This window comes from Choloepus didactylus, chromosome 14 (assembly GCF_015220235.1).
Source record: "Choloepus didactylus isolate mChoDid1 chromosome 14, mChoDid1.pri, whole genome shotgun sequence".
Taxonomy (NCBI): Eukaryota; Metazoa; Chordata; class Mammalia; order Pilosa; family Megalonychidae; genus Choloepus; species Choloepus didactylus.
In genome coordinates, this window is record NC_051320.1 from 56,996,385 (window position 1) to 57,009,960 (window position 13,576).

At 48.0% G+C, this 13,576-nt stretch overlaps 1 long non-coding RNA gene across 1 annotated transcript in view; it reads left to right on the forward strand.

Annotated features, from left to right (window-relative positions):
- The window catches only part of LOC119509424, a 53,608-nt gene that overhangs the window by 30,810 nt on the left and 9,222 nt on the right, over window positions 1–13,576 (forward strand). Inside the window, exon 2 of the long non-coding RNA XR_005211701.1 lies at window positions 1,260–1,521. This is a non-coding gene — a long non-coding RNA (uncharacterized LOC119509424). The remainder of the gene's footprint in view (window positions 1–1,259; window positions 1,522–13,576) is intronic.

Here is a 13,576-nt window from a genome sequence, read left to right on the forward strand (position 1 = left end):
GAAAATAAAACAAGTGGTCATTTGGTTTGGATGAATGCTTTTCTCTCAAGGAGCTCCAAACCCTTAAAACTCAAAGCAGTTTCCCCATCAGCATGGGATCTGATCAGATGGGGGAGCAGCAGGCAGGGAGGGGTGTCACATTGGTTTCTGCTGCCCAGGGGGCCCGTGCAGTGAGGCTCGCTGCATCAGCTACTCTCAGTGGTACAGATTGATGTGCTGTTCACTCATTTGTTCATTCGTTCGTTCATTCATTCATATTGAGTGATGACCACCTGCAGACACTGTGCCAGGTGCAGGCAATACAATGGGAACAGAGGAAAAGGCACGGCCCGCCCTCCTGGCCCTTCCAGTCCAGTGGGAGAGAGAGATATCATACCAAGACAAGACATCATACCAAGCTGGGGCAAATGCCACCAGGAAGAGCTTTGTGGGGGTTCTGACTGGTCTGGGAGCCCCGGGCAGGCTTTGCTGAGGAAGTGAGGTTGAAGCTGATATCTGAAGGAGCAAGAGTGGGGACGGGAGTGAGAACATCCCAGGGACAGGGAGCAGCCTGGGCAATGGCCTCGTGAGAAGATGACAGGGTCCTACAGGGAACTGGAAGGAGGCCAGTGTGGCCAGGGCCGAGTCGAGGGGACAAAGGCAGGAGATGGGATTGGAGAGGAAGGGTGGGGCAGAGCACACGGCCACATTCTGAGCCTTGTCTTTATCCCTGAGCAGGGGAAAGTCTGCAAGGAGTAACATCCAGGGAACCCTGGGTACACATCAGGGAACGCAGGACAGTAAGAGCGATGTGGGCCCAGGTTCCCTCTCTGCTCCCATCCCCAGGCTCAGCCGCCCAGCAGGGAGGTGGGCGGGAGACAGAGCTTAGGCAGGGACAGAAGGCGGAGAGTCAACCCTCAGTGTCCGGCCTCCCAGCCCCATCCCAGGGAGGCTCTGTGCTCCTCGGAGGCCTTCTCTGCACCCTGCACGCTCCCGCTGGAGGCCCCACGGTGGCTGGGTGGTTCAGCAGGAGGCTTCCCTGTGCCAGTTCTACCCTGGTTACTCCACAGGCGCTGTAAGCCACCCACCTGCGTGGTGAGGCAGGGACGGGCGAGGCTGCGAGTGCAGAGGCGGCTGGAAATGCAGGGCGACGGCTCCAGGGAGGAGGCTCGGCGGGCGCCCGGCCTTCCTGGGGGTTGTAGCCCCCGCTCCCACTTACCCACTTACCCCTGCCCCTAGAGGCTTCTTGAGATCATTTGAATGTGTCCTGTCTCCTGCAGGAGGCCTCTACCTGGACTCTCTCTCCGGTTTTCTCCCTCCCCCACTCTGCTCTCCCTCTGCTGTCAGCCAACTGCCACCATCACCATGGAGACCTTGCTCTTGCTCACAGTTCCACCCTCGGCAGGAGTCAGAGCAGGGGGAGGGCGCCTGGTCTCATTAGTCTCCTATGGAACTGGCTCCTTTGAAAATCAGCTCCTGGCTGCACGCTGCTGATTATGGCTGAGCCCCTCACCTGGAGGGCTCACTGTCAGCAAACACCAGGTAAGAGCAACTAAACAGCACTACACATACACCAAGGGGCTTATGTGCACCATGCAAGGATGCACCGTGGCTTTTCTTTCAAGCACTGATGCATCACAGTGCATTGGAAATGACCTGGTTCACCAAGTTTTGATTAAGGCACACCCACTGGGTGACTTGAAGGAGACTCCTAAGGCTTTGGTTGCAATTGCTAGACAACTTGGTGCCAGATGGACCTGGATTCAAATCCTGGCTCAGCCGCATATTAAAGGGATGAACTGGACAAATTATTTAAACTTGCTGAGCCTCAGTTTCCTCATCTGTGAAATGGGGATAACAATATCTATCTTACAGGGTGTGGTGAGGATTAAAGATAGTTTATGCACAGTGTTTGGCACATAGTAGGTGCTAAACATGGTTATTATTGTTGCTATTATTATTATTAGAAAGCTCTACCTTTCAAGATGCTCCACAAGTGTTTGCTGATTTGGAGATCGCACAAAAACCAGTTTTTTCCAACTCTGACATAGCTACTGCTGGGACTGAGAGCTTCCAATGGTGGAGTAGAGCAATATCCACACAGACACCTCCTCCAAAATCTCTGACACAGTGAAGAGGTATGTAGGCCTGAATTACAGTACACAAAGGTGGTGGATGGTAAAGGAGTTAGCAGAGAAGAGGAAAGTCCAACTGAGTGTCTGGGGGTGGGGATGTCATACACCAAAGAGAGGCAAGCATCTGTGGGCCCCCAGGACTTGGCAAGTCTTAGGAATTGGGGGCTCCAGGTGTTGTGGAAGGGGGGTGATGTGAGGTCTGAAACAGAGGGATTATTTATAAGTTTTTACAAGAGGCAGACAGACTTGCAGGACCTCACCCCTAACCCCTCAGAGGCCGATGAACTGCACCTCCGCTACACCTGCAGGAGACAGGTGGTTTACAACCAGAGAGACTTAGTGTGAGTGGCATCAGGTACAGAGGGAGGCTGGAGTGAGGTGAAATTTTGCTAACGAAATGAGCCCTTCTTCTCTACCCCTCCCCCTACCTAGCTTTAGAACAACAGGACCATCCCTGAGTAGGATTATTTTTGCAAAAACTGATCTACCCCAGAAAAAAGACTACACATACTGACATTAAAAAAATATGTGTAGGCCCATTTTCCATTGAAAAATCCTGTCATCTACTCAGTCACCTAGAATAAATCCCACGCATGTACACAGAACTTCCAATTGGCTCTTTAGGGCCTCATTCTTAAATATGAGCGGCAGCCAAGTATCCACTGAGGAAAGTGTCCAGCAGGAAAGACAGAGGATAAAATAACCAAATGGGTAAACATAGGTCTATGAAGGAATGAGCAGGGGAAACTAAAGACAAATTTTAATTGATATTTTTGGAGACATAAGAGAAGATACTTTATCCACTTTATATATTTATCCACTTTATTCTATTTATGTGCTAAAGGAAGAAACAGAGCAAGAAAGATAACTAAAATGTAAAAATTCTATAGCAGTCTTGGCAGATAAAGTTAAGGAAATTTCCTGAAAGTAAAACAAAAGGAAGGACAATAGGAGAAAAAACATAAAGGAACTAGAGAAGCACTTTAGGAGGTTCAACATCCAATAAATAGTTCTAAAAAGAGAGAACAGAGAAAATGGTGTTAAGGAAATTTTCAAAGAAATAATACAAGACAATGTACTAAAAGTGAAGGGTACAAATCTTGATTAAAAGGGTCCTCTAAATGTTCAGCGCAGTAGTTGAAAACAGAGCCATACCAACATACACTACTGTGATATTTGAGAACTTTAGGGATAAAGAGAAAATCTTAAGAGCTTTGAAAGAGAGAACTAAAAAGTGTACATATATAGGATCAACAATCAGAATGGCATTGGACTTCTTAATAGCAGCATTGGAAGCTAGAAGAAATTGGAAAAATGTCTTCAATATCCCAAGAGGAAGATGTTGTCAGCCTAAAATTCTAATCCCAGTGACTTTATCAATCAAGACATCTTCAGACATGCAAAACAACACAAAAATTTACTTCCCAGGCATCCTTTCCCAGGAAGCCACTGGAGGATGCTTCACCATGATGAGGGAATCACCAAGAAAGAGGAAGGCAGTGATTCACCAGGGGATCCAGCAAAGGAGAGAGTAAAGGGAATTTCCAGGATGACAGCTAGGGGATAGACCTGGGAAAAACCAGTCATGAGTAGAGAAGGGCATTGGAAAACTCCCATAAGGCTTTCACCAGAAAAAAACAACGGAACTGACTGCTGACAAGTTTGATATGTGACAAATTGTATAAAGAATTGATTAGCAGAGTTGTTGGAGATATGGAAAGACTTAGACAAATATTTAGAGAAAACAAAGCTAATGCAGAATATGGAGGAATTATCAACTCTAGGAAGAAGAAAATGTTGGAAAAAAGAAATGTATTATTAGTTCACTACTTGGCTCAGCAATGGACAATGTTTATTTTACATAATCAAAATAATGAAAATGTTGCATGTGGATTTAACCAAAAATTGATAGACAATTATGTTAGGACAGAAAGCATCAGGAGGGGTGGGGTGAGTGAGCTAAAATGTCCACTTTCCATAGTGAAAATTTTTAAAATCAGTGAATCAGAAAGCAGTATATGCTGGTTATCTAAAAATATGAATGCAAATACAAAACATAGCTATGAGTGTTGCAAATGATTGCTTCTGGGGAGCAAAAGAAAGATGAAGTAGGAAGAAGGAGGTAGGAGCATTTTACTTGATATACTTTGATAAAATATAAATAAAAATTAATTTTAAATCAAGAGGCAAGAAGATTGGCCCCGCATTGGTCAAATGATCACTTATCCCCAATACACATCTGGGGTGTGTTTCAAATCCCTCAATTATAAAGTCAGAAAAGACAAAGTGACAGACATGTATGGAATGAGGAGAATTTCTGGACCTGCGGCTGCCATTCCTATTAATAGGAAAAACACACTCAGTAACAAATAGCAGTGGTTACAATAGGTTTCTAAGACACCCCAGCAAGTTTGGCTCCATGTCTTCAAAGGAATAAAGAAGACTCAGATAGGTTCAGGGATTTAGTGGAAGTCTCTGATTTAGTAAGTGGTAGATGCAGGACATAAATCCAGGAGGCTGCTCAGTGGCAAATTATTATATTTTCAAAGATGGACTCAACCCTCATGCTCTTCTTCTACAACCCGCCCCCTCCCGGCCTCCAGAGGTGGAGTCGATTCCTCCACCCCCTTGAATCTGGGCAGGTCTGATGACAGCTTTGACCAATAGAATGCAGTGGAAGTGATGCAGTGTGACTTCTAAGGCTAGATCATAAGAAGCCTGTGGCTTCTCCTTTGGTGTCTTGGGATGTTCCCTGTTGGAAACCAGCTGCCGCTCTGGGGGAAGCCTAAACCATATGCAGAAGCCACCCAGGCCCATCAGTCAGCATCCCCAGCCCAACCAGCATCCACTGCTGGCCCGGGAGTGAGCCACCATCTCAGATGTCCTGCCCAGCCGTACCTGCAGCTGGCTTCATCCCCGGCCACTCTCTGACTCCAACCACCTGAGAGACCCCGGGCAAGAACCACCCAGCTGAGCCGTCAACCCAGAGGACTGTGAGAGAGAGTAATCAAATTGTTAGGTAAGTCACTAAGCTGGGGATTTCTGATAGGCAGCAACAAATAACCAGAACATCCTCTGACACAAAGGCCCACATTCTTTCCCCAACACCACCCTGTAGATGGTATAAGTGTTTCTCAGCAGAGCTTTCATTGGAATTGGGGGTGGGATGACTTTTCTCTTGTGGGACTTCCCTGCACACTACAAGGCTCTTGGCATCCCTGACCCAGCCCAGAGTGCTGCCCCTTCCCCCACATCACTGTGACAACTAAAGATGCCCTCATATTTTTCTAAATGACTCTAAGGATATAACCCCCAAGTAAGATCTACAGGAAGACAAGGCCACCTTGAGATGGCTTTAGTTTTTAATTCTCAAAGTATGATATTGGCTGACTAAAAACACCTGGGAAAAGCAGCCACCTGGGGGAGGGGGTAAGGAAAAGAGCCTTTCAGCTGTAGAAGCACAAGTTATTTATGACAGTGGGATGCGAGAGAATATGGGAAACACCTGATGGCACTGAAGGCCTACAGAATTATTTTATTCCTACATTCATTTATTAATGCATTCTTTCAACAAGCTCTTATTGAGCACCCACTATGAGCCGTGCACTGTGAAGCTTAAAATCCAGTGGGGAAGAAAAGTTCTGTAGGGAGTGTTATCGGTGAGTGTGAAGTTTAGACTTGAGCCTTTCACCTCAAAATACTGCCAATATCTAAAAAAGACAACTAGCCGTTTTCAGGCAAAGAGAGGAGGCAGGAACATTCCTTGTAGGGGGAGAAAAGAGTACAACGTCATGGCAGATAGTGGCTGACTGAGCTGCCACAAATGGTTTAAGCATGAGAGTGGCATGACAGGATTTGCATCTTAGAAAGGTCTCTCTGGTGGCAAAATGACGGATCCGAGGGAGGCAAGATGGGGGCCAGTGAGAAAGTAACCGCTGGAAAAAAGGAACTAACAAATGTAGGGTCAGGGAGCTTGAGCAGAGGTTGTGGCGTGGATGGGGATGAGGATATGGAAGGGCTGTGTGTATGGGACAGGGTGGAGGAGTCTAGAGTAAATCACTCCCATGTTCTGGCTTGGGGAACTGGATGGGTGTTGGGGTCACTTCTTGAGAGCAAATATAGGATGAGGAGCAGGGATGTCCTGAAAGAGGAAGCAGGGAAGCAAATCCTTAATCAGCTTAAGTCTTGACTCCAATACCAGAGACACCTTCCTCACAGCGGGTCCCTCCCCACACCCTACAGCAGTTCTGTGCTGTGAACTTCAAGAGGTTTTTTTTTCCAACACCATCAACTTGGACTCTTTCTCTCTTTGGTCCCCACATCAGACCCATCACCACAGCCTAAACGTCCTGCCATCAAACTATCTCACTTCTGTCCCTACCTTCCTGTTCTTACTGCATGCACCCTTGTCAAATCCTCTTGACTTATCTCCCACCTTCAGGCTTCCCCTCAGTGCCTACCTCCTTACAGCAAACTAACTTTCCTTAACTTCCACTGTCATCATGTTGCTGCTTCTCCCCACACTCTTGTCAAAACTGCCAGTGGCTTCTTGCTGCCTCAAAGTTAAAAATCCAACTCCTCAGACAGACTTCAAGGTCCGCAGCGTCTGGTCTCTCCCCTCCTTTCACCTATTAAAATCTCTTGCTTCTTTCCAGACCCAACAAGCCCCCTGTATCTCAACCCTCTCCCCGCAAGGCAGTCCACACCCAACAAGCTTCCTGCGCTACTCCAGCCTCACCTGGCTTCCTCTCCCCTGAGTTATCACTGTGTTTGGAGCGTCCTTATCACACAATTTAGCACTTACTTATTCGAGGCTCTGGGCTCTTCTGGACTTGTCTTTACAGCTGACTGCAGGCTCTCATGTGCAGTGTAGAAACCAAGAGTGTGACCTAACGTGTCCTCCACGGAGGCTGGGCCCAGGAGGCCCTGGGCCTGTGCCCACACCACAGCTCTCTTTCCTGGGCTCCTCAACTCTCCTCCTGTGGCTCTGGTTTTGCTAAATAAGACTCCTATCTGCCCAAGCACCAGGCCATGAACACCCTCAGCTGAAGCCCCTGAGCCCCAGGACACATCGGCCCTGAGCAGGCTTGAGTGCTTTAGGGCAGGCCTGACAGAGCTCAGGCCCACACTGGGGTCCCCCAAACCACGCCCTGGAAGTTCCCCTGCATAGCAATGAGGGCGCTAAAGGGATTATGGCTGACAGAACCCTTTCCTTCATCTTTTGGGCCTTTTCCAGCCCTCTTCTCACAGCTGGAGACACTGGCTGTGAATCACAGGAAGGCAAACACACACTGGTTTGGTTTAGTGTTAACACCTGAGAGGATTTTTTTTTCCAATTGGTTGGAAGAGCTTAAGTGCAAGAGCTGTGGGAAAATTGCTACCCTCCTACATAAAAATAAAGCCCATATCCTTCCAAGGTTAGCCACAAAGGAAGACTCTTTACAAAAGAGGGGCATTTGCACCTTAAATCTCTGACTCTTGTCCTTAGGAATCAGTTTTCAGTGGGACTCTCTTCCTAAAATGACCACTGCCACATCCAGGAAGACTTGGGGCCATCGCCCCCCTGCCCTTCATCCTCCCCCACCCCCTTCACACCTGGCCATGCATGAACATTCCCCTCATTCCTATAGCATTCAGGAGACCAAACAAGAAAGTTTAAGTTACCAAAGTCTCAGAGAGAACTAAGGGTTATATCCCTATACACAGAAAGCAAGAAGGTCCAGGCTGTCTGATGAGAGGCCACCTGTTTTAGGCCCTTAGACTAAGACTTACCTGACTTGCTCCTCAAGGTAAAATCTGGTTGCCAAGGAGCCTTGGAGCCTCCAGCTCTCCCCATCTCATTTTGATCTTATGTGAGCCCTGTGTAAGGAGGAGCCCATGAAGCCTCGACCATTTAGTCACAGAGCCACATGCTCATGAGGTTGGAGTTGGCAGCATTCAAAATGGGGCAGTCTGAGGGTCACACTCAGGCTGGACCCCCATGAAGGCTGGTATGAGGTGGGGGTCACCCTCTTGCCCTCACATCATCTTCTCCATCCCTTCTTAAGGTGCCATAAATGATTCCATCTGGAATTCACTCCACTGAGACTTGATTACTTTTTGGCCTTCAGAATTTCCCTAATAAAATGCAAATATTAGGTAACATCTTTCCTTTGACAGCTAAATCTGGGTGAGGGAGAGAGGAGTGGCAAGTTTCAAGAGCAAGATGTTTTGAGAGGCGAGAGGAAGCCCAGGCACCGGGTGGCCAGAATGATGAGAAGTTCAAACACGGAAACTGGAAGGGGAAGTATGGGAAGCATTAAGACAAATTCCCCTCCTTTCCAGTTTGTCCCAGAAGCTGGATGAGAACTAGTCATCAATCAAACTTCTACCCAAATTCTGCCCATTCTCCCCCAATTCCCCTGACTCCCGAGAACCCTACACTCACTGACTGGCACAGAGGCCCCTGTTAAACACTGGCTGAATGAATGAATGAATGACTGTCTACAGAGCAACAACTCGGGTCCTCACTGCAGTCCTTCCATTCCCCTTCCATCTTCTAGGCCTCGTCTTGGTCTTTGCCATCCTCTGGCGTGGAGCAGAGTCTGCCCCCATGTCCCAGACTTGCCTTGGGGGTACAAGGTAGCAGTCAAGTCCCTCCTCACCTTTTCCTAGCACACGGCATTTGGAGGCTGGGCACCGCTCCCCCCCCCCCCCCCAAACACACCCCAGCATAACAGAAACCCGGGGAAGACACACCAAGATAGAGGAGAGAGCCTGAGGCTTGGAGTGTAATTATTACTCAGATTATGCCAAGGGACAGGCATCCTGGGTGACTATGAAGAGTCTGACTGCTGGGCAGATGCTCGACTGGGAGGCTGGCCCCTCACATACTTGTCTGCAGACATCTCCAGCTCCATCCTGGGGAGAGCCTGTGGCACTGACTGGCCGCTCACTCAGAATGAAGTCTAGGGCAAGAAGCGGGACTCAGAGTTAGGGGGTAGGAGAGGGAGGGGAGCAGAAGGTTTGAGAGATTTAGGACCCAAAAAGAAGGTGTGAAGAGAAAGAGCCTCCCAGAGAGAAGGACAGCAACATGATGATGGGCCACGTATTGGGACATTCAAATGCTTTGACATTCAACTGGTCTCCCCATTCTCACTGGGTTATTGTCTCTCACTGTCTATTTTCCTGAAAGCACCCAAAGTGATCCTTCTAAAACAGTACTCGGATCACAACACTCCTGCACTCAAGACCCTTCAGTGATTTCCAGTCTCACTCAAAATAAAAGTCAGAGTTCATGAAAAGGTCCATAAGGCCCTACATGATCAGCCTCCCACTGGAACACTCAGCGATTTCTCTGACCTCTTCTTGAATCCCTCTCTCCCTCATTCACTTGGCTCTAACCTTCTAGCCTTCTCCCTGTTCCTTAAACCTGCCTCGGGGCCTTTGCATGTCCTTCCCTCTGCCAAGAGGCTCTTCCCCTGAGGTCTGTGTGGCCAGCTGCCACCTCATGGGTGAGGTCTTCCCAAACTACAGCCTACAAAATAGCAACTCTTCCTCACTCTCTGAGCTTGCCAGTCCTTTCCCCGCAGTTTTCTTTTTTTCTCCACAGAACTTATCATGATCTGACATACCTTATACTTACTCTGTTGCCTATATTTTCTCATTAGGATGTAACTCCAGAAAGGCAGATGCTCTGTCTTGTCCCTGATGTATCCCCAAACCCTAAACCAATATCTGGCACATAGTAGGCCTTCAGTAAATACTTGTTAAATGGATGAATAAACAAATAAATTGTCTCAAATATTTTTTTCTCAAAAATATTTTGATTTTTGGTGCCTTGTTTTGTTTTCTAAATCATCACTGAAAAATAATTTTATCCTCATGGGTGGGACTACAGTGGCTGGAGGTGGCTGGGGTCTCCCCAGATGTCTGGGGGCCTGTCCCTGGCCACACCATGTCTTTCTCCAATGTCTTACAAGAGATATCAGGCTGCATTGAAGGCTGCTGTGCATAGGACGATGTCACTGCAAAGCACATATCTAATCTGTACCTACTATTAGGAGCTTTCCTCTAATAGCTGATGGCAAACCATCCATCTCCTCTCATAGATAATGCTGGCTAAACCTGAGCTCAGCATACGGTGGAAATTCCTCAGAAGCCTTGGAACTGGCCTTTAATAAATGGCTGGCCACAGTCCACATGGCTGCCCACCCCAGGGCACCCTGACTACTGAACTCAAACTGTCCGATCCAACGAGACCCCGGATGGCCCACGACCCTCTTTGGGTCAGGGAGCCAAACTGTAATTTAGTTCCCTGTTTTGCAGTTAGGGAGACTGTGAGGTCTGCACCAAGATGGCCGGGATATTTAACTTCAAAAGTCCAGCTATGAGAAGCCGGGGGTGTGGGGAGAGCATGTGCATGCACCCACTACGGGTGGACAGGTGGAGGTGGGGGTGGTTCAGAAGAGGGTGGAGAGTACTGGTTTGGGAGTCAGGAGTCAGCCAGACCTGGGTTCAAGTCCTGGTCAGGCCTCTCATGAGTTGTGTAATATGAGAAGGTCATTTCACTTCTTGAAGTGCTAGCTTCATGAGCTGCCAAATAACAGGAGTTTGCCACGATGCTTTCTTTAAGGAAAAAAGAAAACACCCAAATTCTATAGTCTCAAGGATCTCGTTGTGCTCAGACCCTGTGCCTTGCCCACTAAACATGCTTAGCATATCTTGGCTGTGTTAAGCTGAGTATTTCCACGTCTCTGGAATGCAGGCTGCATTTTGGAGGACTAGAGGTTGAGGCGAGTAATGTTTTCCCTTCAGCTCAACTTGTCTGGTCCACTTACCTCACTGATCATAGTTATAAAGGAAAGGCTGTGTGTGTGTGTGAAAGAGTACATGTTTTGTGTCCATAAGTGTGCTGTGGGGGGGGGTCTGTAAGAGTACATGCACTGTGTGTGTGAGTGGGTGTGTTCTATGAGTGTGTGTGAGTGTGTGTGAGTGTGTGGCAGTGGAGCGGGGCAGGATGGCAGGAAGGCTCCCAACCAAGTTCTCTGAAGGGTCTGAAAATGTGCAGAAAACTGGATATCAATTGGCTGTGGCCCTGGGGTGAGATGACCTTACACTTTTCACACTCAAATGTAGTTTCTCCTTGGTCCTGGCTGCATTTGCAAGCAGGGCTGGTGTTCTAAATTGTTTTCTCAGGATCCTAGAGAAGTGGTTGGGAAGGTGAGGGGGAAAAGGGAGTAGGTTTGCCTCCTCATCCACTTGACTCATGGTTGTAACCTGTCAGTACACTGACGGGTTTTTTATTTTGCAGTCAAATGAAGCTTTTGTTGTATGTTTGAGTGAAAAGCATGTTACACACACTCACATAATCAGAACCTTACTGTGGGGAAAAAATCACTCTTTATTGTATGAGTAATTGTATACTCCTAAGAGCCAGAAAGTACAATTTGAAGCACAAAATCTAAATATACTTCTGTGATTAGACCACTTGAATCTGTGTATGTGGGGGTGAATGGGGGAGCTGTTTTTGCTCCTCCTCCACCTGCCCTCTGAGCTGGGGGGTGGGAGCCGGCCCTGAGGGGAGAGTGCAGCCCGGTGGGGAGGTGCCGTATGCCCTGGGCAGAATCCTCCCCACACTCCTCCAGGGCAGAGGCTCCATCTTCATCTCAGAAGCTCCCAGACTGTCCAGGGCCATGCAGGTCCCACCCTGGGCACCCAAGAGGTGATGGCGAAGGAGGACCTTATTCATAAAGGGCTGGGTGAGCAAAGAGTGCTGGGACCACACTGGCAGGGTGCATGTTGGGGGCCACAGCCAGCTTTGGGACAGCTTGTGACTCTGGCCTGTCACCAAGGAGCTTTCTGACCCATCAGGGCCACTTACAAGACCCATTGACCTCAAACCCCCAGAATTGAAGCCAACAGACTCCGTCTTGGTGCAGTCATCCACTGGCCTTGCATTTCTTTAAGGAGCCCCCGCCTCTTAAAGAATCCTCCAACACGGCTTCTCCTGAATTTCTTGGTGATTTCAATATCCACAGAGATGGTCCTTTTAATGCTCTGTCCTCTTGTTCTTGACATCCTTTCCATCACAGACTCTACACCTTCCTGTTGCTAAGAACTGCAAGGGACCCATAACCTCTTCTTTAAGCGCCCACTCTTCTATCACCACCTCCCAACTTCTCAGCTCAGCTTACTCCTTCCGGAACCCCAATTCCCATTATTCTCAACTGGACCAGGACAAAACATCATGGTTCCTCCCACCTTTTAAGTGTCCTTCATCCCTCTCATGCTGTCTCTTTCCTCCTTATCCAACTTAAATCCCATAATCAAGCATTATAATGACTCCCTCACACATACAATAATTCTCACTTTGTGGTACTACAAAACTGCAGCCCTGGTTAAATCCGACCCTTTGTCTACCCCACTCCTGTCCTACCTCCCACCTCGGCCACCTGCCTCCACAGTTGAATATGGCTGGAGAAAAAGATACAACCCTGCTGACTGGCTTTATTTTAAATCAAGTGAGCCCTTAGTGCTTCCTGGAAATCCAACCACATTCTAGCCTAGTCTGTTCATTCTCTCACTCTCCTAGATGACTATTTTTTCACTTTCTCTCCTCAAATCTCCAACATCTCCACCCATCCTTACTCTCAGTTGGTGGCCTTGCTTCTGATTTCACTAGGAAAATCATAAAATTGGAAAAGAATTTTGCAGACGCCTGTCATTATGTCTACCCACTGAAAGCAACCAGACCCATGGGTTCTTCCTTTCCTTTCATGTCCATGAATGACCATCCATGCTCCCCGACTGGGGCAGGCAGAATAATGCCTCCTCCCTAGAACACCCACATCCTAACCCCTGGAAACTATGAAAATACAACCTTACATGGTGTGCCAGTTTGGATTATGTCCCTCAGAAAAACCGTGTTCTCTAATGTAATCTTGTGGGAGCAGACTTAATCTTTTTGAGTAGGGTGTGGCTTTCAATTAGGTTGTTTCCATGGAGATGGGACTCACCCAACTGTAGGTGAAACATTTCCATTCAATCATTCCCATGGAGGTGTGGCCCCTTAATTAGATCACTGGAGTCCTTTAAGAGAAGGAGCCAGAGCCGACAGGGACACTTGGAGATGCTGGGAGATGAGTACAGAAGGACGTTTGGAGTTGCTAAGCTAAGACATGAAGCCCAGAGATTGCCCAGGAGAAGCTAAGAGAGGACCCCCAGATGCTTAAAGAGAAAGCCACTGGAACCAGAAGCCGAAGGCAATGCAACCTGGGAACAAAGGACCAGCAGACGCCAGCCACATGCCTTCCCAGCTGACAGAGGTGTTCCAGATGCTATTGGCCTTTCTCCAGTGAAGGTAACCTCTTGTTTATGCCTTAGTTTGGATACTTTTATGGCCCTAGGACTGTAAATTTGTAACCAAATAACCCCCCTTTATAAAAGCCAAAGCGGAACACATGGCAAAAGGGACTTTGCAG